The 27,461-nt window shown below is 35.3% G+C and overlaps 1 protein-coding gene and 1 non-coding gene across 2 annotated transcripts in view; one reads left to right on the top strand and one right to left on the bottom strand.

Moving 5' to 3' along the window:
- Positions 1-27,461, bottom strand: part of Sgcz (sarcoglycan zeta) — a 781,436-nt gene that overhangs the window by 648,658 nt on the left and 105,317 nt on the right. The window lies entirely within an intron of this gene.
- Trnak-cuu (transfer RNA lysine (anticodon CUU)) lies at positions 20,312-20,384 on the top strand. The gene has a single exon. It is a non-coding gene; the product is annotated as a tRNA-Lys (tRNA).

Here is a 27,461-nt window from a genome sequence, read left to right as displayed (position 1 = left end):
ATTGGATTATCATAAACATTAGAAAACAGTTAATTTGTCTAGTAAAATATCACGCTATGGCCCAGCAGATGTCAGCCAACAAAAGAAACAGTTCTTCTGTGTGCACAGGGCAAAGAAAAATTTTCTTCTTTCTCATTTACCAGCACCATTATGACATCATCTGTTTCCACCACCACCACCACCACCACCATCATCATCATCATCATCATCATCATCATCATCATCATCGTCATCGTCATCATCATCATCATCATCATCTTCCTTCTATGCTCTGCTCCAATAACTTCATCAAGTTTCACTTTGACCTTTAGTAGGATCCTCAAGAAAAGCTATTTATTTTTTATGACTTCTCTTGTTGAAAATGTTCCAAATCACTGACTGTCAACATGTTGGTTGTAACCTCTTTGGGACCAGATGATCCTTTCACGGGGGTCGTCTAGGATCATCAAAATACACAAATATCTACATTATGACTTTTTTACAATTCTTTTTTGCTACCTGACTTTCACAAAGTTATCAGATGGGTATGGTCTTCTTCAAATATGGTGTCTTCTAGCTTTCTTACTTTAATCTTAGAGGTGGAGCCTTTTGTATAATAAGATAGGAATTTCCATTTTCCATATACCTCCATTTACTAATTGCTCACAAGTATTTCCTTTGGTTATATATCCTTTGCTATGTAAAAATTTATTGGTTGGAGCAGAATGGGGAAGTTGCTCTGTATATGTGTGTGTGTTTATGTGTATGCATTTTCTCTGGATATTTTATAATTTTATTTTCTATTCCTGTGGTTATATTCATAACTATAATTTAATACTCGCCTCAAATACAATTTATATAAATTTTATCCTTTCAAATTTCTGGATTATACTATTTTATTAATATTTATGCAAACTAAGCACTGTATAATAATATATGTTACCTGATTTGTGTTGTTTAAAACTGTCTTTTCAAGTTTACTTTATTAATACATACCTCTACACTTCTGCCTAATTTTATTACATACTAAAGCACACAATGTATCTTTGAAAGTTGTTATTATAAAGCAACATTGATATTCTCTCCTCCTATTCTTCAATTCTTCTAGCAAAAAAAGGTTTTAAAAGACATGTAATTAGTACATTGTCAATGTTTTAATTTCACACATTGATGCAACCATAATCCTCATAATTGTGTTAGCCTTCTATCCTAGATTTAGTTAGATTTAATATTTATTGCCACATTTTACTTTTTATCAAAAACTAGAATTCTTCAATTTTATTTCCTCAAAATCATGAAACCCATATTCAAGGGCTTGTTATATATCCAAAGCCTTTTGTTTATACTTTAATACTTGATAAACATTCAGCTTGATTTGGTCTAAACTAGTGTTTCTCAACATGTTGGTTGTGACCTCTTCAAGGGTCAAATGATCCCTTCACAAGGGTCACCTAAGTTCATTGGAAAACACAAATATTTATATGATGATTTTTAACACTAGCAAAATTACTGTTATGAGATAGCAATGAAAATAATTTTAAGGTTGGAGGTCGCCACAAAATGAGGAATTTTATTTAAGGGTCACAAGAATCAGGAATGTGGAGAGTGACTGGAACACTATACTTTATCCTTTTTCTTGGGAGACATACAGGCCTGGTTCTGTTCTCCATTGTTTTACAGTCAACTATAAAAATAGCTTATTATTTCTGTTGCACAAACTATAGATAGCTATTATTTTCTGCATTTCTGAGAAGATATAATTTCCTTTAAAAATCATTAGATTGTTGGAAAATGACTCCATTATAAACAATGGAAATTTTCGGAATATTTTAGTATGTTGTTTCTGAATATTTACCTATTTCTAAAACTTTTTCTTGCATTGTTCAATTGTGTTCTGATCCATGGTATTATTGTTTTTATTCAGAGATTCTTACCAGAGTGGGCATTTGTTGCATGTATCTTATCTTTCAATTCTCTGACTGTTCATTTATGTGCAATTTCTTCTATACTCTTTCTTCCAGTAGTCTTCTTCATAAATCCTCCATCACTTCTCTTGTTATTGGGCTTATTTACTTTTGTGTGTCCTCTTTTTAAAGATAGTTTTCAATTTCTTCTAATTTTTTTTGGCAGAGTGAGGTTAGATATTTATTTCGTGGGATATGAAGGGAAAAGAGAGAAGGAGAGAGAGAGAGAGAGAGAGAGAGAGAGAGAGAGAGAGAGAGAGAGAGAGAGAGAGAAATTCCTTCTAATCTTTAATGGGATCTTTGTGGCAGAGGCAAACAGTAACTTCTGACCATGCTCTGGAAGAGAGTCAGTGACAACCCTAATGATACACAATGTCTATTATGGATGTGAGTCTTAGAACACTTTTATCAAACTCTCCAGGACAGTTCACAATGCCACACCACAGAACCTTTCCTAATCCATCATTACTCAATGTCTGTGCACAGGAAAGTGTAATGAGCAGGCCAATCATGTGATAATTCTGATCCAAAGAGCAGGATATGAGATAGGTTGGATTGTACTCTTCTTCTATACTAGAACATGGCTATTGGAGAATCAAAGCCTTTGAAGAGATGATAAAGATTAAAGGAAACCACTGATGTGGGCCATAATATACTGACTGTTTTCTTCCTAAAAGAGATTAAAACAGCAAGTCCGGTTTTATCCCAGGCTTTTTCAGACCCAGGCCAGCTGGCCTTGGTGAGATCCCGACAGAACATCCCCATTGTCTCTGTGGGCGTGCACCCCTCGCGGTCCTGAGTTCCTTGCTCATGCTCTCTCTTCTGCTCCTGATTTGGACCTTGAGATTTCTGTCCGGTGCTCCTATGTGGGTCTCTGTCTCTGCCTCCTTTCCTCGCCTGCTGAAGGTTAATATTCAGGAGGATGCCTATATGTTTTTTTTTTTGGGTTCTCCTTCTTATTTAGCTTCTCTAGGATCACTAATTATAGGACAATGAGGACTACTGAGAACTCAAGAACAATGGCAATGGGTTTTTGATGCTACTGCACGTACTGGCTTTGTGGGAGCCTAGGCAGTTTGGATGCTCACCTTACTAGACCTGGATGTCGTTGGACTTCCCACAGGGCAGGGAACCCTGATTGCTCTTTGGGCTGACGAGGGAGGGGGACTTGATTCGGGGAGGGGGAGGGAAATGGGAGGCAGTGGCGGGGAAGAGACAGAAATCTTTAATAAATAAATGAATAAAATATTCATCAGAAGTAATAAATAAATAAATAATAAACTGAAAGAAAAAAAGAGATTAAAACACAGTTACAAAGACACAGAGGGAAACTACACTTGGCAAGAGAGTACATAAAGGACCCTGCCAACATTTCCCCTTGAACTAGCAACCTCTAGAATCATCAGAAAATAAATCTCTATTACTTTATTCAACTTCCATGATATTTTCCAGGTAGACCCTAAAAAAATAAATGCACTATCCTACCTAAAAGTTACTTTCCACTTTAAGAATCCACCCTTTGAGACAGTGGGGCTGACCTATTGGGAGCTCACCAAGGCCAGCTGGACTGTGACTGAAAAAGCATGGGATAAAACCGGACTCTCTGAACATGGCGAACAATGAGGGCTGATGAGAAGCCAAGGGCAATGGCACGGGGTTATGATCCTACTTCATGTTCTGGCTTTGTGGGAGCCTAGCCAGTTTGGATGTTCACCTTCCTAGACATGGACGGACGGGGGAGGACCTTGGACTTTCCACTGGGCAGGAAACTCAGACTGCTCTTTGGACTGGAGAGGGAGGAGGAGAGGAGTGGGGGGAGGGGGAGAAGGGTGGAAGGAGGGGGAGGGAAATGGGAGGTGGGGAGGAGGCGGAAACTTTTTTTTTCCTTTTCTCAATAAAAAAAATTAAAAAAAAGAATCCACCCTGTGATTTTTTAATTCCCAATTTACTGTATCATATCCTGAGGTCTTATAACAACCAAAAATAGTCTTCATTGTCCTTTTAGGGCTTTCCTCATTTACTAAGTTTTGGGGTTAAAAGTCTAAAGTTTTGTTAAAAGTGGAATTTTTATTTCAATCTGCAATTTTTGTAGATGTAGTTTAATTTCAGATTATAAAGGGAAGGTAAACACTCCCTATTCACAGTTGTAAAGTTAGAAAGATAGAAGTGCTTTGGTTTTGGTTTTCTTTGTTTGCTTCATTTTCAAATATCTTAGTCGTTTACCTTATAAATAAATATAACTTGTGAAAGATAGCTGGGAGAAAACAAACCTGAGCGGGGGAACATAAATTAAAGAAGAGCAAGGTGAAGTTGGAAAAAATAAATAAAAGTATGGACTGTTACTATTACCTTTAAAAATTAGACATAAGGTATCTAGGAAGTGTTGTGAATCTCTGTATAATAAATAATAGTTTTCAGGTAGTGATGGAACATGCCTTTAACCACAGCACTCGGAGGCAGAAGCAGGCCTGATCTACAGAATGAGTTCTAAAAAAGCCAGTACTGTTATACAGAGAAACCCTGTTTTGAAAAACCAGACAACAACATGTGAAAATGATGCTAATGTCTATAGTCTCTTCCCTTTTTTTAGGATTTTAGGATCAGGTAGCTTCACAGACTACCATAGAAAAGGCAATTTACTCTGTATATGCAGGACAGGGAATGCACCAGGCAGGGTCAGCAGGAAAAGGAAGATGTAAAAGCAAGAATCCTCAGAAAGTATTGACTGCTAAGAAGTAGAGAGCAAGAGAGAGAGAACAAAAATATACACCATTATTTGCTGGATGAATTGAGGAATTATAATACCTCACAACTTAGTGTCATAACTTTTGATATTCTTGTATCTCAACTACAATATACTTTACTTAAGGATGAGTACCGTATGTTAAATACTTTATGTATTTTTCAGAAACGAAGTATTTTAGACTTCATTTGAATCTTTCTCCTAAAACAGTGTTTAACCTCCATAGGTGTTCAATACCTATATCTTAACCCATTAACATCCATTTATACACAGACAATGCAGAACAAATCCAAACAAATTAGAAAGGATGGATCCATATAGAGGGAGAAGGAGGTAACAGAAGGCAATTTCCAAGTTCTTGAAATACATATAATAACCAAATTCATTACTGAAGCAGACCAAGAGAAATGTCTATTCCTATCATACTCCAGGACACATGTCACAGAGTATGTAAATGTTCAGCACAGAGTCACAGCAGGGTGAGCTGGAAGTAGAAATTAGGTTTCAATACTTATTTGTCTAAAATTTGCATCTATTATTCCTGAGAAGACCTTTGTTTCCACAGGGTTGCTCATTTGCACCTTCTTATCAAGTCAATATGACCTAAAGAACCATTAAGCGGGCTCTAATTGAATAAAGCAACAGTTCCTTCATTATTGCTCAGTTGACTTTCTGTCATTAATGAAAACGACCTCACTTTGAAAAGCTGCCTTTGAAGATCATTATAGATGAGATGACGACTCAGACCGTACTTAACGTTCTGGCATGCTTTTTCTACACTGGAGATCATAGCGCTGGATCCCACAGTCTGTTTTAAGCTTATTTATTCATCTGATTTAGTTTCACATACAAATTAGTGTTTGAGAATGAGAACATTCTCATCGCTATAGTGTATGGACTAATCTAATAAGATAAAATTCCTGCCATTATAAGTATAAGGGCAAATCTAAACACCAGAAAAATAAAATTAGATTCATAGATGTCACTGATAATTTTCAAGTATGCTATACATGAAAGGAAACTACATATTATAACCATTCTTATCAATTGGACACCTTTGTCCAGCTCACTACAAATATATTGATCTGCTTTGTTATAAATGTAAAAAATAATAACTTGGTACTTTCTAGGCAATAATTAACATATAATCAACCACTTTTATTTAGCAAAAAAGAGCACAACTAATTTTATGCATATAATTTATCCAGTCTAAATTTCCCTATTAAAATAAAGTGGGTAAATTATGTTCCTTCTAATCATCTCCTTGGTATCCTTTCTACCTCGTATGGCCTTTATTCAGATATTATGCTCATGCGTAAGCAGATCTAATGATTCAGCAGTATCATGACTATTTTCTGTTATAATGTTTCTATTCATGAAAGTTTAATTTCATACGTGAAATTCTGGATGTTTCATGGTCCTTGACCCTTACAATTGCTTTGTCTCAGTTCTTTGTAGTCAGTGATCAGTGAAAGAGTCACAAAACAATCTCATGATCACAAGCACACCAATTTCTAGGATGGCATGGCTTGTCTCTGCTAAGCCATTCTCTGTTAAGAAGAATGCAGGTTCTGGATGACATGTGAGTATTTATCTTCTGCTCTGTGTTCTCCCTGGCTGCCTTTCTGTGGTCTTCAAAAGCAACATGGAGGCTTTATTCTCATGATGAGCATTTATGACGGATGTTCATGATGCTTCCCAAGCACTTCTAAAATGGAAGTAATATGAATTTATTAAATACTTAAGCCTTTGATGAACTATGATATGACAGTCCAAAGATATTTGATAAATACAACTGTTTATTCAAATAAGTGAAATAAATGTGTGACCTTACCAAATAAGTTATTAATAGCAAAGAAGATCACAATACTAGAGGCCTTCCTAAGGAAATATGGTCTATGTCTGAAGCATATTTTTGGTCACTAACCTAAAATACCATGTGAATTTCACTTCGAAGATACACCAATGTGTGACAGTTATAAGTTGAATATAGACTTTGTGTTGTAACCACATGAAATGCTTCTCTTCTTTCTTTAGCTCTTTTGGCAATATAAGTGTAATTCGGGGACATCATTTCTAATTATGTGCTCAATCTCCAAATCACAAGAGACCAAGTCATCTGATAGATATAAATTACCTAATTTTACCCACAAAATGCTCCCTTGAGATCTTTGTAATCAATTATCTCAGTTTTGATAAAGAAAAATGAGATTTTTAGAGGTTAAATAACTTAGACAAATCAAGTTATCATCCTCAATCTTTGGTTTCCATTTCTGAAAAAAAATGAAGAATTAAATTCTCAGTAGGGATATTATCAATTTAAGGAATATATGATGGCATAGAATAAGATATGTGTCAATATTTGCTCAGGGATTTTAATTAATGCAATGCCTTCACCCTGGCAAAATAATAATTCCTGACACCTTATAACTATAAACTTTATTTGAGGAGAATATATACTACTTCATGGGTGAGTAGTACTATAGCTAACAACATGGGCACCCAGTATTTTTCTCTCTTATCCATATAGTTCCCCAAGTTTAAATTAGCTATTCTCCCCAAAAAGGACTTTCTTCATAAAAGTCAACACATTCTTTTATTATATTATATATGAGGGAGGTAAGTCTGTGCTATTCCTGTCTATGTAGCCACCCAGCAATTCCTACCCTATTATAAGACATACTGATCACAAATGGTTTAAAATGTGGGGTTTTAATTTCCTATCTAGTGGCTGATCTAAAATGAAATTATATTGCCTTATAAAAATAAAATCCCTTACATACATTTTATTAAGTCCATTTGTTGAGCCCAGTAATCTTAGGAAATATGAGCCATTTGCAATAATATTGAATAATGAAATATAAACTTAATAAGAGTCTATAGGGGAAAAAAACACCAATAGATGAGGCAGGTTGAAGACGGTGTATTATAACAAACAAAATAGTAATGTCTCGGGGCCTCTGAAAGATAACTTATCCTACAGGGTTTCAGCAGTGAAACTGTGTTCATATATCAGAAAAACATCTTTTCGTACTCTTAAAAATACACTACAGCTGTGAAAGGCACATGAATGTTTAACTTTGCAGAAAACTGTGCATGTACCTTAGTCCTCTCGTCTCCTCTCTGGCAGACTTTGTGCGTCTCTGCTTCTGAGTTGATTCCACACCCACTGAAAAACAATTATTTGGATGCACACACGACATCATTTAATTAAACTATTCTGTGATCCATCTTCACATGCACTAGCCAAATAAGAATCCAAAAAAATAAAAAATAAAAATAAAAACTCCTTCCCAAACCTCTCCTATATGTAGTCCCTCAATAATTTTTGGATTACAGGGATACTCTCTACATATCTCTGAAGGACATTATTTTCTGTGTGTCCTTTCTTTGTGGAGAATTATTGTTATGACTAATAATAATTATTATGATCAATTATTCTCCCAGGTAGATGAAATCCAACCACACAAGTGAATGTCTAAATTTTGGATCTTGTGTATTTCCTAGTAAGAATGAAGTGTTTTATTTTTTTTTTGTTGTTGTCTTATGGCAAGCACTGGAGATAAGGAATAATATTATTGTATTTATATGTATTATATTTAATAAGGCCTTACACAGAAGAATGTGAGTTTTGGATTCCAAATGGGACTCATTGAATGCTATGCTAGGCCTTTCTTTAGTTAGTTGGGATGTTAAATTGAAGTAGTCACTAATAATTACCATAACAAAACTAGTGAACTTGTACAAATTCATAAAATCGGAGTGTTTATTTAGCACATACATCAGGACATTCAAGGAAAGTGTTATCCTCTGAGCTCTGTGATGACCACAATGTAAATGAACATAGTAAAAAATCACACAGGATGCCAAGAAGAAAGGGAATAGCCAGATTTATTCTGTTATCAGCCACCTCTTGTGAGAAATCATTAGAGTACCTTCATTCCTCCCAAGGCTGATGTCTCTTGCACTTCCATGAACTGCCTCCTTAGCCCTAGTTCTTAAATGTCTTACTACATCTTAAAATCATGATACTCAGGACCGTGTTTCTAAGCATGGTCTCTGAAGGGACATTCAGTCATGCCATATCAAAAACACAGCTTCTGCATTTCTTCTGTCTCGGGACTTTACAATGAGTTTTAAATCTCACTAAATAAAATAGCCTTAGAAAGTACATGTGATGGCTCAGTGGTTAAGAGCATTGCCTGCTCTTCCAAAGGTCCTGAGTTCAATTCCCAGCAACCACATGGTGGTTCACAACCATCTATAATGAGGTCTGGTGCCCTCTTCTGGCCTGCAGACATACACACAGACAGAATACTGTATACATAATAAATGAATAAATATTTAAAAAAAAAAGAAAGAAAGTACATGTGGCCAACACATCACTCCTCAAAACCGTTATCTCGTGATCCTGCTAAGAGTAGTAAAGTTCATCCATCAAAAACTAGGGGTGTATTGTGTGAAGTTGAGAGAACTACTGTAAAGAAGGAATTAGGACAGGTTCTCCAAAACTCGAGGTTGCCTTTTCTCTATACATTGTTTTCAGCATACTTTTGATAATAGTGGTGGTTAAGATAAATTCTGTCAGTATAGCACATTTTGGTGGTTTCAAGGGATTTTTGGATGAAGCTATGGTCAGTGGCTTGTCTTTAGAGAAAATTTCTTATACAGGGTACACGAAATAACTCATTAGGAAAAAAAAACAGCATTAGTTTAGTGATATGGATTTTACTTTTAGATGTACTGATGTAAACTTCCTCTCATTGAAGATTCAGCAAAGCTTATAACATACTAAAACTCAAAAGTTTAGAAAATAGTACTGAGGATGAGAATCGAGATGTTAAATTAAAATGTCATATTCTTCAAACAAGGTATTGGTATTTCGATGATATGTATTTATGAACTTTTCTTACAACTTACCATATAAATTAGCATTAGACATTCTTTTGGACCTTTTCTCTAACACTGACTGGGATAATAAATTGTTTTAGTCACTTAAATTACCATAACAGAAACAAACGAGCTTAGGTGTCAACATAAAGGGATGTTTCTATAGCTCACATTTAGGGCACTGGTATCAGCTGAGCTCTGATGATAACCTCGATGCAGATGGACACAGTAGAGATCACACAGGAAGCCAAAGAAGGTTTCTAATTCCTAGTTACTAACCTTACTACAGAGTTTATGTGACATCTTTTTTCTCATCTCATGTTGATGCAGCAGGGAAAATAGAAAAGGAAGACAGTAATATCCACAATATTTATTGTACTTCTCATATATTTCTTAAAAAAACACACTCACTGAATACAGAAATGATTTCACACTAGCATGTCACTTTCTGAGTATGCACACTCTGTCCAATGCAAGTGATACTCTGTGCACGCTGTTTTGATTATAGTATTGATCAGTCATGTTTTACACAAGGAAATTAGATAAGAAACATATTTTACTTTGTACATTCAATAAGCTGATATTGTGATGTGAGTGCTCCCAGCTATGGCTTAAGAATATGTTACCTAAGCAAAACTTAAAATTCAATTGCTCTTGTCTAATTATTGTGGAATTCTATTTAAATGTGTTATATTTAAAATATGAACATACCTTTTCTGTAACCATTTCAGAAAAGTCTGTTCTAGTTCTTTGTTACAAAATGATTTTGGTTCTCTTTCTTCAATAAAGATCAATTGCAATATATATTTCAATAAATTTCAGAGACCAGATTATTTAAGATATATGTTTTCATAAAATATTCATTAGAAACAAAACAGGAGCATATGTGGGCCACTGTCTAAAAAACACAGAGCCAAAAAAGAATATTGCCCTGTCTTGATACATGAATGTCCCTTTTTCCTTATATGCTGTATCACTCTCTTTGAAGTACATGTCATGAAACATACATATCAATCTTATAGATCAGCCCAAGATCTAAGTGTGCAGTGCCTCCAAGCCTTTGTCCAAGTACAGTCACTGGTATAGCCTTGCCTCATGTGGCATCTGCACAATAATCATAAGCTAAAGATATTTTACCTTTAGCTTTTCTTTTGTAAGTTATGGGGAACTGAAAGATGGCACTTACAAAAGGTTGTTATTTACTCTTCTAGTTACTACTAACTTTTGATCTATACTTGTGTCCATGTGAGTCACTCTCAGGAAATGTACTTCATTGTCATTACCAATAGGAGAATAATGTTAAAGGCACTGAAAACTTGCCTTTAAAATTTTTTTACCATAGATTTATATTATAAATATTTAGCCTATATCAACAAAACTAACAATATAATCTGTATATATTTTGCTGTTTCTTTTGTTTATTTTTTATTTATTTTTTTTGTAACAGAGTCTCAATATGTAAACCAGGCTGGTTTTGAACTTACAATCCACTGGTCTCATTTTCCCACATACTGGAATTGCTGGAATATACCACCATACCATACTACAGATAGACTTTTAATAATTTGATGTAATTATTCATATATAAAACCCATAGTTAGAGGATATTTATTCCTTTAATTTAGCTATCTCCTTTAGTCTATTGTTAGAACAGGTGGATTATAAATGAGCAAATATTCTAACGAGCATAATATTCATTTGACTATTTCTCCTGCCTGACTAGGACTAAGACAACTAAAATTTAATTACTGAATTAAATTAATGCACATTTTTAATTACTGTTTTAGTTAGTTGTTACTGTTTTAGTAACTTGTCTTATTGCTGTTCACAAATGCAACTTGCAGGGGGAAGCATTTTTTTTTTTATTTATAGTTTGAGAAGAAAAAGTTGCTCACTGTAGGGAGTCTTGACAGGAAACCCTGATGTGGTTGATAATACTCTCTCTAGTTAGGGAGCAGAAAGTGCTAACTCATAGTATGACTCACTTGGCTGATCACACTCTTTCTGCAGTCAGGAAGCAGAAAAGTGCTAACTCATGGTGTGAATCACTTGACTGATCACACTCTCTAGTCAGGAAACAGAAAGTGTAACTTGTGGTGTGACTCCCTTGGCTAATCACACTCTTTCTGTTGTCAGGAAGCAGAATGTGTTGACTTGTGGTGTGACTCACTTTCTTCCTTTTAATTTAGCCTAAATCCCCAATCCATGAAATGGAGATACCTATAGACACTACTCTCAGTAATTCCTCACAGCTATACCCAGAAGCTTGATTATTAATAATTCTAGATCCCGTCATTGAAAATTTTATCCATCACAGCCAGAAATATTACTGATGTGATAAAAATAACTAAGAATTTAATGAAGGACAAATTGATTCTGGTTCAGACTTTGAAAGGTAATCAGCCTATGATAGACAGGAACCCAGGAACACTGGCGTGGCCCACAGAGTCAAAATGTTGCAGAGAGTGAGCAGAGATTGACTGCATTTCTTGTTTTCTTTCCTTTTTTTTTTTTTTTTTTTTTCCTCCAGCCTCTGAAGTGGAGTAGTTCACACTCCGGGGAATCATCTCCAGCTTTGTTAATTCTTCATGGAAACACCTGTTAGGAACAGGCATTCATACTATCTTGATCTAAGCACTTCATAGATCAGTTAGATGGCAACCCAGATTAACATTCCCAGGGTTGGGGGTAGAGTCCAGTTACTAACAGGCTTGATGAGCAGGGAGAAAGCCCTTAATTTGATCCCACACTGCATGCATCAAGCACTAGAGCAGATGCCAAAAAGGACAGACAGGAGGATAAGAACTTCAAGGTAAACCGTGGCAATTTGAGGCTGGTTTGAGATATGTGAAGCCCTCTCTAAGAAGATAAACAAACAAAACCAGACAACATCCTCTAAAATTTCCAGGACTGACACATATAATTCTCTTCAACTTTAAAATACATGACAAAAAAATAATTTTTACCTCGTAGTGATATTCCTTAGATAATGAATGCTTTACTTTTGTCAAGTTTATAGTAAGATTGAGAAGTATAAAAAGAATATAACTGACAACTCTGGCTTTAAGTTCCTCATAAACATGACTCTGTCACTTTTGACGTATTTGTCCTTGAATGAAATGCTTAATCTCAGTGGGTCAAATTCTCACCCACAAGTATATTGCCAAGAACTGAGGCAATAGACAGAAAGTGCTTACAGCAGTGGCTTACACTTAGGGAGTACTTAATAATATTAGGCATTATATTTTATCAGTGCAGCTGTCAAAATTTGGTACTGCTGTTTTAATTTGTGGATGAAGTTATTGCTGAGTGAGTTCGTATTTTGTTCAGAGGAGGATTAATGAGGAAGGAACAATTCAGCTTTTAGACATTGTTTGACAAAATATGGACACACATATTGCATTGGCTAACACAGTTCTCACCCCACCTAAATTCAAAGTCTGTGGACTAATGCAATAATGAAAACTGTTTGAAATTTATATTTGGACTCATATCTCATTACTCAACATTTTCTTATTGCTGACTTTTCATTTATAGCCAGAGTACATTTAAAATGAAAATCTATTTCTCAGGGAAAAATATCGGCTGAATTTTACAGTTTTCAGGCAAAGGTCATAAGGTCATAACATCCTTAAGAAGAAAATGCAATTTATCACAATTTCCCATTTATTCAAATACTAAGCCAAAGATTATAAGACATGTAGTGATGACATACAGAAAATACATATTTCAGTCAAACCATATGCCTATTCTGAAAATTAACACCCTTAAATGTAGTTCTCAAGACAAGTTAGTGTCCATGGATTTCTCCACATTTGGACATCATGGTGGTATTTGGCAATAAATCTTATTAGCAAAACAAAGTAGGGGATGGGGGACCTTTAAGCCCCACCCTACAAAGATCTTATGAGGTAGTAAACAGAAGGTACTGAGTCCAAACCAATGCCTACACCTCACAAACACAATTCAGACTTAAGTGTACCCTAAAAGAGCTCTCATCTTAGTAATTAAGTAGAAGATTAAGAGCCAGAAAAGCTGATTAATCAGGACTTTAGTATGGAAGAGCTTAAACGGGAGCCAAGAAGGAAAGAAAACCCAAGGGCTGGTAAAACGCAAACAGATGGTTAACAGTGTATAGGTCAGTAACAGACCTGGCTGGGGACTAATCTCACTAACACCAATTTTCCTCCCCTTTGTATCTTCATGCCAAAGAGGTGCAAAAGAATCTGAACAGTAAAAATGTTGCATAGTTAATTTAAGAGACTGGAAAATTTAAAAAAAAGTGAATTTCCAGGGGATGCGACAAGAGTCCAACGTAAAACTGAACATCTTCATTGAGGATGACAGGTGACCTCGTATTTTCCGTGAATAATTAAGGCTGATTACTTTGATTCTGCACATTCAATTTGTGACATCTACTTGATTGACAATGACACAGTTAGAATAGAAAATAGTGTTATTCTAATAACTGTTTTCATATTAGAGTGTTTGGCTTAATTACCATAGACATATTTGAATTGATAAGGTAGTCGTTTTTCTTAAGGAGATCTTGTTTTTATTTAACCCTTTTCAACAAAGGTGGGTAGGAGGATAGTTAAACACAATCAATACATTTTCTGACCGAGATAATTAAATAAAATGTCCTTCCAAATATAGGGAAATAGGTAAGATTTTTCAATATTTTAACAAATTATTTATTTTACTCTTTGAGATTATTGCTTAACTACACCATTACCCCAATTCTTTCCTCCCTTCAAATATTCCCATATATATAACTCTTTTTTCTAATTCATATCACTTTTCATTGCCTATTGTTACAAAACAAGCACACACGTACACAAACACACACACACAAACACACACTGCTAAATAGGTAATCACAACAAGCTCTTTGTTAGACTTCATATACTTCAGACACAGGGCTAAGAGACCCCTGACCTGGAAAAGATCCAGTAGTTTTTCATTTGCTTTGCTTTGCTTTAATTAAATCCTCACCATTCCAGAAGACTTAGCCTCCCAGTTACATATTGAGATGTGAGATTTTCAATAGCTATGCTGCAAATTTTATCTGATATGTCCTTCAAGTACACTTGAATTACAATCCAAATATATATCATAACTCAGAATTGCTGGATCACTTCATGAAAGATCATATCTGAATTCTGGCATGAATCTTTCAAGATACCTGCCAGATATGAAATTCAAAATCTTTAGACAAGGATTAGGGAAAAGGCTCACTCAGTAAAATACTGAGTCACACATGCATGTGGACCTGAGTTTACAACTTTTCAACACATCTAAAAATCCCTGAACAGTGTGGTACATGCCTATAACATCACAAATTGGGGAGCAGACATAAATGAACACATGAAGGTCTTTGGTTAGCCAGCACAACAGAATCTGTGAGGTTCGAGTTCACTGAGTAACAATGCCTCAATTAGAAATAAATAATAAACTAATATATAAATCCAGCAACAATAATGGAAAGGCATTTGACATGTGTCAACTTCTGAGCCACATCTGTCCACATTAGCACATGCACCACATGTATGCACACAGACCCACGCTAGCAAATACACATCTTTAAAAAAGGCAATGGAATCACCCCACTACAATGTAGGCCCAGAGCCATAAATTTTCATTACTGTGCAAATGATCATCCCAAGACCACTGTTTGTACCTAAGACCTGAAGATTGTGTATATAAAAGGTAGCATAATATGATCAGTAAACTTACCAAACTTACAGTAATGAGATATTAATACCATGAGGCTTAGTAAATGTCACCTTAAAAAGTTTTCTAATTTTCTAACATCTGATATGAACACTGGATTCAGTGACAACTATGAGCTGCTCTCTCCAGTCCTAATTTTAACATTGTTAACTGTTCCACCTGGATTAGTAGGCTCAATCCTTAGAAAACTGAAACTAATATGGGATACAATAACTATTGCTTTCCAGTCTTCAGTGGTTGCATGAAAATGTGTCTTTACTTCTACTGCTGAACTACCAAAGGATGCTCATTTAGTGTTTACCATTATTTGTAAGTGAGAAATAATTTAATAAAATATATCAAGCTTGTGAATTGAATGAGAAAAGGGAAAGGAGAAAAAAATCTCATTTACATATACTGAATGAATATTCATTGTTTTTCATGCAGAGAAGAGAAATAAATTCTTCAAGATGCTTTGTACAATGACATCTGGATAGTTGAGAACTAAAAGACACCTGCCAATGGTAAATTAATTTTAGCAGTCTTCTTAATATGATTTTTAATGCAAAAAATGTAAGAACTAGGAAAACTACATTTCTTTTTTAATTGCTTCAGGCCATGTCTTTTTTTTAAAGATTTATTTATTAATTATGTATACAACATTCTGCCTCCGTGTATGCCCGCACACCGGAAGAGGGCGCCAGATCTCATTACAGATGGTTGTGAGCCACCATGTGGTTGCTGGGAATTGAACTCAGGACCTCTGGAAGAGCAGCCAGTGCTCTTACCCACTGAGCCATCTCTCCAGCCCCTTCAGGCCATGTCTTAATGTCTGTGTATTATAAATTAACCAAGCTGTCAAAGCCATTTCACAAGAAGGGAATTGACACAGGTATTGCTATGTTTCAGAAAGGAAAATCAGTCAGAGATTTCAAGGAACCCTGTTTCTAGTTCTTGGATTGTACTGCTAACAGCAAATAAAGACATTTAAACAAAATGTAACTGTCCACAGAATATTGTTTGAAGACTAAAGATCACTAGCAGTCACACATCACACATGTTACATACAGGTACTTACTATCATATTGTTCAGGGACTGTCACACCTTTCTTTGTAGTTGCTTTGGCTTTTTGTTGTTGTTTTTTTTGTAGGTGAGTAAGCCTTTGTTAGAAAAATAAAATCCCTACTTAAAATCTCAAACAGGCCTTGGTAGCTCATCTTCCTTGGTAATAATAAAAATCCAATAAACACTTCTCTGTGACTTGAAAAAGTATTAGGCTTTCTTAGACCTAGGTAACATCATATAAAATGTTTGCATTGGTTTATGTTAGAGCCCTTGTTAGCTCTCACGGAAATTCATGTATGTACAAACCTAAGGGGCAGCTACTGTATGAGCTCTGAGTCATCATATTCGCCTTCTGGAACTGAAGCTGAGTCATCTGAGCCCACAGAAGGGGATGCTTGATAGATCAATTCAAAACTGTGCTTTCACGTTCTATCCGGCACCAGGAGAGTGGTGTATTTTATATTTATCACACACAGAGCCAAAGCTCACATTTTGGCAGCATGTTCAGCACAATTATTGCTTAAAATGGAAACCAGAGCTTATTTTCTATTAATTTTTACCAGGGATAACACTCCTATAGGGATAGTAAATATCTGTAATATTAATCGAGATGCATAATTTCCTAATTTTGTATTTGCCTTAAATTAGAAGTTGATTGTTCTTCTTCTTTTTTTTTTTTTTTTTTTTTGGTTTTTCTTTTTTTTTTTTTTTTTTTTTTTTTTTTTTTTTTTTTTTTTTTTTTTTTTTCACCTGGATCTGTCTTTACTTTCACCTGGATCTAGCCTTTTCTGATTGCTGAGGCAAACGGTTAACCTATGGTTCTGGTGACTGGCTCTGGCCCCTCCTCTGGTCCTGACAGCCAACTTTAAGACCATGGACTCAGTAGAGAGCTGCTTTTAACCTAATCCTATTTAAGCATTTAACCTGGAGCTGCATTCAACTACCCAGGCTCTAGGAGGTAGGTTCCCAGCACTGTGGAATTTCACTCTAGGTCTCNTTTTTCGAGACAGGGTTTCTCTGTGGCTTTGGAGCCTGTCCTGGAACTAGCTCTGTAGACCAGGCTGGTCTCGAACTCACAGAGATCCGCCTGCCTCTGCCTCCCGAGTGCTGGGATTAAAGGCGTGTGCCACCACCGCCCAGCTCCTTGTTCTTCCTTTTTTGGGAGATTGTAGCCTATTAGTACAAACTTATTGTGCCTTAAAATGAAAAGTTGTGCTTCATTGTGTTATTTTATCCTTCTGGTCAATTACTTTGTGCTAATTTGATATGGTAACCAAAAAGAAAATTGATCTCAGAATTTTCAGCACTCTGCAAAATGGTCTTTTCATTAAACATTCTGCATATATATTTCATGCATTAATTAAGATGTTAACTTGGAAGAATATGAAAACATTTCATTGTCAATGAATAATATTTTAGCATCTCCTGTCTACTAGAGCCTTTATAACATCTTTGCAACGTAAAAAAGTGCACAATACATAGGTAGGAGAGATCTCTTCTTCAACTGAAATTTTGATACCTATGTAAAAATCAGGCTGATTTACAATACTGACTAATGCAAAACACAAGAGATGAAAAATAATAAATTAAGGACAGGACTGTTGGGTGGAATATGACAGGCATCTCCTTTTCTTTTGGAGAATCTCTGAAGAGATGTCTGAGCTGGAACCAACAGACATGAAAAAGCTTACCTTATGTAATGAGCTATAAAAAGAAAAAAGAAACGGACATCAAAATGCAGTTAATTAAAGAAAGACTAGAACATTCCAAACACAGGGAAGGAACTGAGGTGGCAACACTCTATACAGGAGTGGAACCTGAACTAAACCAGGATCTCGGTTCTCACACTGCTTACACCACCTGCTCTGCAGAGTAAATCTGTAAGATTCACTTGTACTGTAACCACATTATGAGAAAAATGTTTTCCTTACAAGGTATGTTGAATTTTCATCCATTTATATACTTTCCATTTGTCTCTTACTAGGTTTATTTTTACATTTGTAAATTATTGTTTAATACTTTAAATGCATTTTAACTATTCATTTTATTTTAGGCAATAAAAAACTAGAACCTTAATTGCATAGGACTTCATGTGTTTTTTGCAAAATAAATATCCACTCTCCATAATCTCCCAACTTTTTCTGTTACCAAGTAAAGCTCACTAGACCAAAAGGCCCTGTTAACTCTCATGACACTTAGGTGTCCTATGCATAAGTTTTGAAAGGAGCAAGCAAAGTTTACACAGGATAAGGGCAATCACGGTTTATATTTCAAACCTTTTTAATTTTTAATGAATTGCAATTTCAGAGCTGACAAATCAAATGCAAAATATATTTATTCTTAGAGACTCAATAATTTGTATTCCCAAGAAAATCCAACTGAAATTATGGCACCTCTGTAAACATCAGGCTGATTTTCAATAATAACCAAGTTTTGTCATAATGAAATTTATTTTGTGACCTAAATTTAAAGCTGATAAACTCATTCTGGAGATTTAACACCTCTGTACTTTGGCCAATTAATTCTTAACTGACTTTGAGAGGTGTGGCAAGAGACAGAGTGTGCGCTGCCTTTTGGCAATGTCAGCTTAGTATCAGGAGCTTGATTCAGTAGCTGAGGAAACAAACCCGGCTGGCTCCTCTCATAAGAGAAATAATTCATTTCACTCCAAGAGCATTTGTGAACTGAAAAGCCATATAACCAATTCCCAAACTTGAACACTCTCTGCTTTGCAAGGAGGAACTTCTAACAAGGCTGGGAGGGCCATAGGCAAAAACCAGAATTGTCCCAAGCACACATGAATATATAATCTTTTAAAAATGAAAAGTATGCCTGGAAAGCCTTTGGCCTTACACTTTATAGTGTGAAAGGCATTAAGCTATATTAATTATAAACATCTTTATGAAGCAGCATATTCATTAGGTTACTATGTTCTTTAATATAAAAAATATAAATAACCTGGGACCACGGTTACAGTACAGGAGCAGAGAGCTGTTTCCCCATGGGATCAGTGGAGCTGCTGGTGACTCTGTCTTGTAGTCACTACACATGAATTTGATTTAATAAAATGTCAAACAGTCCTAAAGATTCTTACTTTACTCAATAGTTGAAGTGTTTTTGAGGCATGGCTTAGGATTTTTTTTTATTTCTCCTATTGAAAACTGTCTGCTCATAAAAGGTGCAATGCAGTACTCATCTTGCCATGCAAGCTCTGTTTCTAGGAGTCACCTAAAGTCAGGAAGATTTTCTATAATCAATTTAAATGGAATGTGTTGACTTGAAGTCTCATATATACAGGATAACTAAATGAATATTTTCAAGCCTAATATAGTTTGCTGTCCATATTATGTTAGCTCTGTTGAGAGAAAGGCTGGGTCTTTAATATATATATATATATATATATATATATATATATATATATGTAAATAAATAAATAAATGTAAAATTAAAAGATTTATAAAAATATCCATAAATTGACAACAACCTAAATACCATCTGCTGATGAATGGATAATGAAAATTGGTAAATTTATACAATGGAAAACTTTAGCTGTTAAGAGAAATTAAATTATGAAAAATGTACGTTAATGTATGGAGCTAGAAACAATCATTCTGAATGAGGTAACTCAGACCCCAAAAGACTAATATTGCATGTTTTCTCTTATATCTGGATATTAGCTTTTAAACTCCAAATATGTGTGACTAGTGATAAGGAAGGGATCTTCTGAGGCAAGGAAAGTAGGGTGATGTGTTATAAGGGGATAAAGGGAAAACTAGAATCTGAGAAATATGAAAACGATGAGTGGGCAGGGCCAAGAAAAGAATATGTGGAGGGCAAACTAACACTAATGGCCAGGAAAGGCAATATGGAAAGGCTCTACAAAAGAAGCTTCCTAAAATATATACACATATGTGTTGAAATATGAAGCAGCGGGGCTGCGTCCCCAACACCCCGGCCGCCCGGCTAGCTCAGTCGGTAGAGCATGAGACTCTTAATCTCAGGGTCGTGGGTTCGAGCCCCACGTTGGGCGCCATCTGTTGAAATATGAAGCAGCGGGGCTGCGTCCCCAACACCCCGGCCGCTTGGCTAGCTCATGCCCGAAATAACAACACACAAACTGTATTCATTTAACTGCTTGACCCATTTCTATCTAGCCTCTTCTAGGCTAACTCTCGCACCTGGACTAGCCCATTTCTAATGATGTGTGTAAGCACCCCAAGGTGCGCTTACCGGGAAGATTCTAGCCTAGGTCCATCCTGAGTTGGAGTTGCCTGGGAGAGTGGAGCATGGCGTCTCTGTTCCACAGCAAAGCTGTCGAGACTGTCCGGTCCCTCTGGAAGCAGCGCAGAGTCTGACCTCACTTCCTCTTCCGCCCAGCATCCTATCCTGTTTATTCTGCCCACCTATCTTATAACCTATCAGGGCCAGCAGTTTCTTTATTACTCAGCCAATGAAATCAACAGATTGATATATGACACTCCCACATCACATATGAAAAAAATTTAAAGGAGTCTTCATATAATGGGGAAAAAAACCACAACTAGACACCTTTTACCATCAATTAATTCCTTCAGTTCTAAGAATGGTTTACATTTTATTGAAACATTGTTGAAGTCTAAAATATCACTGGTTATTGATAAGGCTGTTAGTTGCTCTCTACCACCTAACTATGAGACCTAATTTCTAAAGGCAGCATGGACTTTGGTCGTCAAACATGGAGAAGTGAGGTGGTGTCCAACTAGAAGCTTTACCCCTACTGACTATAACTCAAAGTGAGGAAGGCTGCTCTGTACACTACTAGACAAAGGTAGTCATCACTATCACTCAGCTACAAACACTGAGACCTACAACAGTGCCCTGTCTCTAAGATATACTGGTGCAATAGTGGCATAAATATAATGGGAGTAACCAACCACTTTTTAAATGAATTTAAAGCCCACTCCATGAGAAGATACAGATAAAGAAGCCAAGAACCTGAAACAAGACAATCTGCGGAACCACAGGAAAACTCAATGTTATTATCCAGTAAAATAATAATAATAGTAATAGTAATAGTAATAATAATAATAATAATAATAATAAATAGTAATCTAACTCATAAAGATATATTTTTATACCCACATATCACTACCTCACTCAACCCTCATCAGAGAAGCTTCTTTATGCTGTAGGTGGGAACTAATAAAATGACACACCTAGACAACATACAGAGAAGAAGAAACTTTGGAGCACACAGCCCTACATGGGATATCTTTGTCAACTTCTCCTTTACAAAGCTCAAACATCTGTAAGAGAAACTAGCCAGAAGGATTGAGGTAGAAGACACTTTAAGGAAATAGCGTTATGTATACACACCAGAGCTGGTGTACAGATGAACTTACAGAAATTATCACAGCACTCATGAGACCTATAAAAAAATCAGAAAAATCTCAGAATGGAGAAGAGAAGTGAACACAAAATACTAACTCTAACCAAACAGTTTTACAATTGACACCTGCTAAGAAAGTAAACTTCCTCTAATGTAGCGACATCATGTATATTAATACCAGGTCAGGATTTATGCCCAGGGGTAGTTAGAAAACACAAAACAAACTCCCTGTGTGTTTGTGTGAGCACTGTTTTCTTTAAGTATTTTTGTCTTATTTTGTAATCATTTTGTTGTTTTATCATCATTATTTCTTTTTTAATTTTAGAGAGAGAAAGAAAATGAAGTTTGTTTGTAAGGGAGGTGAGAGGAATTAAGAGGAGTTCTGGAAGGGGAAAATATGACCAAAATATATTTCAAACAATTTATAATACAAAGGAAAAAAAAGAAATAAGCAAAAGAGTCACACAATGTCACAAAGGAATTTTAAGTGCATATTTACTCGGAGAAAAGAAAATCCAGTCTGAGTTTACAAATGCATGACTCCACCGACATGATATTCTTTAACGGGTAAAATTATGCAACAAACAAAAAGATCAGTGGTTTCTGGAGGTCACCGGTGAGATGGGACAAGTATAGGTAGAAAGAAGATTTATTAAACCACTGTAATTGTTCTGAACACTTTTATGGAAGATAATTGCCACAGCATATTTGCCAAACTTGTATAATATACAACTAATATTGCTATGCTGATATAAATTAGTTTATATCTAACATTTGACTGTATAATTGTCTATCTAGTAATGGTATGTCAAGCATTTATTTTTATTTTCTTTCAAAGTAACAGGTAATATTTGGCAGTATCACATATATTTAGTTTAACTCTATTATCTCCTTTCTGCCCCATCTCCTTCCTTCACCAAACCCTGAAATGCTTACATTGTTAAACATGATTGACATCTAAAGTGAGCTACTGAAATTTTTATCAATTAAATATGATTTGGTCAAAAATATAATTTATAATCTTTAGTTCACAAATCTTCTATTTATATTGAATCCCTGTTAATTGTTCAACACTTACCAGAAACTCTTTCCTCCTAATTATATGTACATTAAAATAACACAAAGAAGCACCAATTATTTTTCTTTCTCTGAGGGTACTCACAGTCCTGTTCATTTTCTGTGAAAGTAGAAAGTACATAAAACACATCACATAATATTATAAAGTACTATGAACAATACACAGACACATCACACCACAAAATAATGTAGTGTACACTGTGGGGGTACTGAATATAGAAATGAAAACCAATCAGTAGAGAACTGGAATAAAGGGGGAAGACTATTAAAACGAGAAGCAGGGATATGTTTTTGAAGCCACAGCAAAAATTCCTTATAAGAAAAGATCTGCAGCACAAGGGGGGTGTTCTATCGGGAACTCACCAAGGCCAGCTGGCCTGGGTCTGAAAAAGCCCGGGTTAAAACCGGTCTCGCTGAACATAGTGGACAATGAGGACTACTGAGACCTCAAGAACAATGGCAATGGGTTTTTGATCCTACTGTACCTATTGGTTTCGTGGGAGCCTAGGCAGTTTCGTGGATGCTCATCTTACTAGACCTGGATGGAGGTGGGTGGCCCTTGGACTTCCCACAGGGCAGGGAACCCTGATTGCTCTTTGGGCTGACGAGGGAGGGGGACTTGATTGGGGGAGGGGGAGGGAAAGGGGAGGCGGCGGTGGGGAAGAGACAGAAATCTTTAATAAATAAATAAATAAATAAATAAATAAATAAATAAAAAAATTTAAAAAAGAAAGTCTCTCAACTCAAAAAAAAGTTAGAAGAATAACAGGAACCATATGAAGAAACATTTAGGTTTCTTGGCTGCATTTTATTTTTTTTATCTGTGCCTCTCTATGTACACTATGTGAATGTGTATTCTTGATGAGCATTTGTGCACACACATGTTGTTATGTATGCAAGAATACTTTCTGTGTATTCTGTCAGGCATGATAATCCACAGGGTTCTTCTGTCTTCACTTCTGATTGCAACATGAGAACAGTAGGTTAGAGCAGCCAGCTGCTTCAGGTTTTGCACAGCTCCTGAGAATCTGAACTCCCATCTACATGATTGTATGGCAAGTCCTTTATCCATTGAGCCTCCTCCTTGGTCCAGGGAACTTTGTTTTTTAAGTAATAAGAAACTAATTAAGGAATGTAGGCAAAGAATAGACAGAAGAATATTAATCTGGCTTAAGTATAAAGACAGAGGTGCCCTAGGGTAAGAAATTAAGGAAAATAATACAAAGAGGATCAAAGGTTAAAATTATGAAATCTAAAATTAATAAGAGATAAACTGAAAAAAGTTGCTTATTAAATAGGCTAAATATTCCTAGGGTACTGAGAGAAATAAAAGGAAAGCAGGCTACACATTAAGAAAATATAATATCCAATTAGAGATGTAAAATGCATAAATACAAAGAAAATAGAACATATTGGAACCATTGTGTACTGAGTGCCAGAAACTCTACACAAAAAGCAACACAGACAGTGGAAATATTCCTTTTAGGCTGCAGTATTAAGGGTAAGATAAGAGTGACTTGGCATTTTCATGATTTGTTTTAAAATCTGGACAATCCTATTTCTTGCCCAGAGTGACCTTTCTTGTGTTTCTCTAACAGAGATGAACTGTTCCCACTTCTCAATTAGGAAATCGTCAGGAGTGTTATTATGATTTTGTCTCAACCTGTCAATTCTTTCTCAATTTAATATTCTATTTTTGGGGTCAGCCTCCAAACAATTCCCTGGGAGTTTGACTTTCCATCTAAGCTGTCCAGAGATTAATTATGTTATATATTCTCTTTTTGCAGTATCTCTGCTATTACAGGGGGGCTTGGGGGCAATTGGCACCTGAAGTGACATGTTTGAACCAATAAATGGAGGTTACAGAGGCACTTTCAAAAATCATACATCTGTTACTGATCTGTAAGAGGGAAAGGACATAGGAACATATCTGATGTGTATGTGTAGCCAACGCTTTCTAAAAATATTTTGAGCAAAGACAGTTATTCATATATTTAGAGAGTGTTAAAAGTATAAAATAAATTATCTTGAGCAATTTTAACTATCTGAAATGGCAAAGAGAGAGTGTTCTGTGTGCTCTTCCCAAAATGTTTCTTTAAACATTTTATTAAGGAATTGATGTTGATCTAGGCTAGCTAATAACAATATATTAACATCTCTCAATGTGAGCTTAGCAAGTGTAAGTTCTGATCCAAACTGCCACCCAATTAAAACTTTTCTGTTTTGTCGTCACAAATAGCAGGTAAATACAAATGAATTCTAGGCAACACTTTTTGCCTTAGACGGAAAATGAGCAGTGGTTGTTGCTGTTCTTGAGATATCACCAAAATGTCATCAGATGTTTGAAATTGTTTTTCCTTTATGTCCCAATGAAATGAAAAAGCCTATTTTATCAAATTATCACTAATTGCTTGTCATTTCAAACTCTTTTGCCAACCCGATATTGTTTAATTACCACCTTTGCTATGAAATTATTTTCTGTTATCAGCCATTCATATTCATATGAAAAAAGTTTGTACATGCCTTTGAACATTTTCCTATTAATTAGGTGTTTGCTATTGGCTGCAAGTATTCTTTGTATATTAAATTAACGAAGACTATTGACACTCACTTCCTTGACTTTGTTCATTAGTTTCCCACTGCAATTGTTCCTAATTATGGTCAAATTCTCCAGTCTTAGAAATCGTTTCTCAGTTTTATATTTATAGGTTAAAAACATGTGCCAAGTTTTTAGAAACAATTTTTTAAAGTAATTAAAACATTTTATTTTATTTGTCTATTTTTATTTTATGTGCATACGTGTTTTGCCTATATGTGTATCTGTGTGAAGGTGTCAGAACTCCTGAAGAAGGAGTTGCCAACAGTTGTAAGATGATATGTGGGGAATGGGAATTGAACCCTAGTCCACTGGTAGAGCAGTCAGTGATCTTAACTGCTAAGCCATCTCTCCCAATCAAGTCATTTTACTTTATACTCTTTACTTTTTATTAACTATTTTGCTGTAGAATAAAATTAAAATTTTACTTTAACATTTTGCTAAAACTTGGCCAGTCTTTCCACATAATTACTTAGTATACCATTTTTATCATATATATAAACATTTCTTTGGAATGATTTCCAGATAATCATAGATAGCTTTAATGTATTACTTCCTTGAGTAGCAATTTCAAATTTTACAAATTATAATGAGATTGTACGATATCTTAATGACAATGATAATTATCTGTCTCCTTTCATTATACATATTATTTGCAAACCTCCAAACGCTTGATTTTTTTCATGTTAACATTGATAAAAACTTTAATATTATAAAGCTGCTACAATTGCTCATGAATTGGTTTTGAGTTGATAGTTTTGCTGATGTGTTTAAGCTTGGATATATATATATATATATGCTTGGATAAAATTACTCTTACATCAAAAATCTCAGTTATATGTCACCAATTAAAACTTAAATATATCTTCTGTAATTTTTTTCTAGGATGTATGATCCACATAGAATGATTATTTTTTAATTTATCGAGACAGGGCTTCTCTGTAGCTTTTTTTGGTTCCTGTCCTGGAACTAGTTCTTGTAGACCAGGCTGGCCTTGAACTCACAGAGATCCACCTGCCTCTGCCTCCCAAGTGCTGGGATTAAAGGCGTGCGCCACCACCACCCAGCTTAGAATGAATATTTATGAATTATTTTGATAATATGAATGGAAATTTTCCATGTACCATATTTATTACGTATGAACTATTAACTTATATTTTCATCATTTAAAAGACACCATTTTTCTAAAATTTCTTACTTTATTACAGTTATATCTGTATCGGTGTTTCTTAGACTTTCCATATATATCATACAAAAGATCAAATAGTCTTACTAATACACTGTATCTAACCCCATTCATCTTTTTCTCTCATCTCACTGTGGAGGTGAAATTCTCTAGCAATTTTACACTAATAGTAGTAAAAATATAGTCCCCATTCTCATTTCCAACTCTTCTTTGAAATCTCTATTATAATTATTATGAGTTTTTATGTGTCAGAGGAAAAACCTATGCCTTCCTTTCTAGCGCATTAATATTTTTGCTAAGATTTCTGAACTTAAAATATGATGCTAACATTTTCCCCTTTAACTTTCCTTATTTTAGCCCCTTCCATGCCCACTTGCTCTCCCTCTTTCTATTGAATGGCCTTTTGCCTCTCTCTCTCTCTCTCTCTCTCTCTCTCTCTCTCTCTCTCTCTCTCTCTCTCTCTGTGTGTGTGTGTGTGTGTGTGTGTGTGTGTGTGTGTTAGCATGAATTTCATTTATATGTTCTGGAATTTTGCCTTGATATATGACAAAGATCTAAGCTTGTGTTTCTAACAGGTACAATAAGATTTTATTACATGGTTTTTTGTTTTGCTTTGTTTCTATTGTTGGTTTTTTGTTATTGTTTGGTTTTTGTTGGTTTGCATTCAAGACAGGGGTTTTCTATGTAACAGCAACTCTGTAGACCAGTTTAGCATCAAACTCAGAAGTATGCTTGCCTCTGCCTACTGAGTACTCACTCATACGATGTGTTAATATTTTACCAGAGCCCGATATATAAGTTTATAATTTTATAGGTAGCTATTCAGAGGTAAGCCTAGATTACTTTTTCTCATATAGTTTTTATAGATTTATCATTCTCT

Source organism: Alexandromys fortis, unplaced genomic scaffold, assembly GCF_014885135.2.
Source record: "Alexandromys fortis isolate MF-2015 unplaced genomic scaffold, M_Fortis_MF-2015_v1.1 scaffold_32, whole genome shotgun sequence".
In the NCBI taxonomy this organism is placed as follows: domain Eukaryota; kingdom Metazoa; phylum Chordata; class Mammalia; order Rodentia; family Cricetidae; genus Alexandromys; species Alexandromys fortis.
The sequence above is the reverse complement of the archived record's forward strand: the minus strand, read 5'-3'. Positions and strand labels throughout refer to the sequence as shown.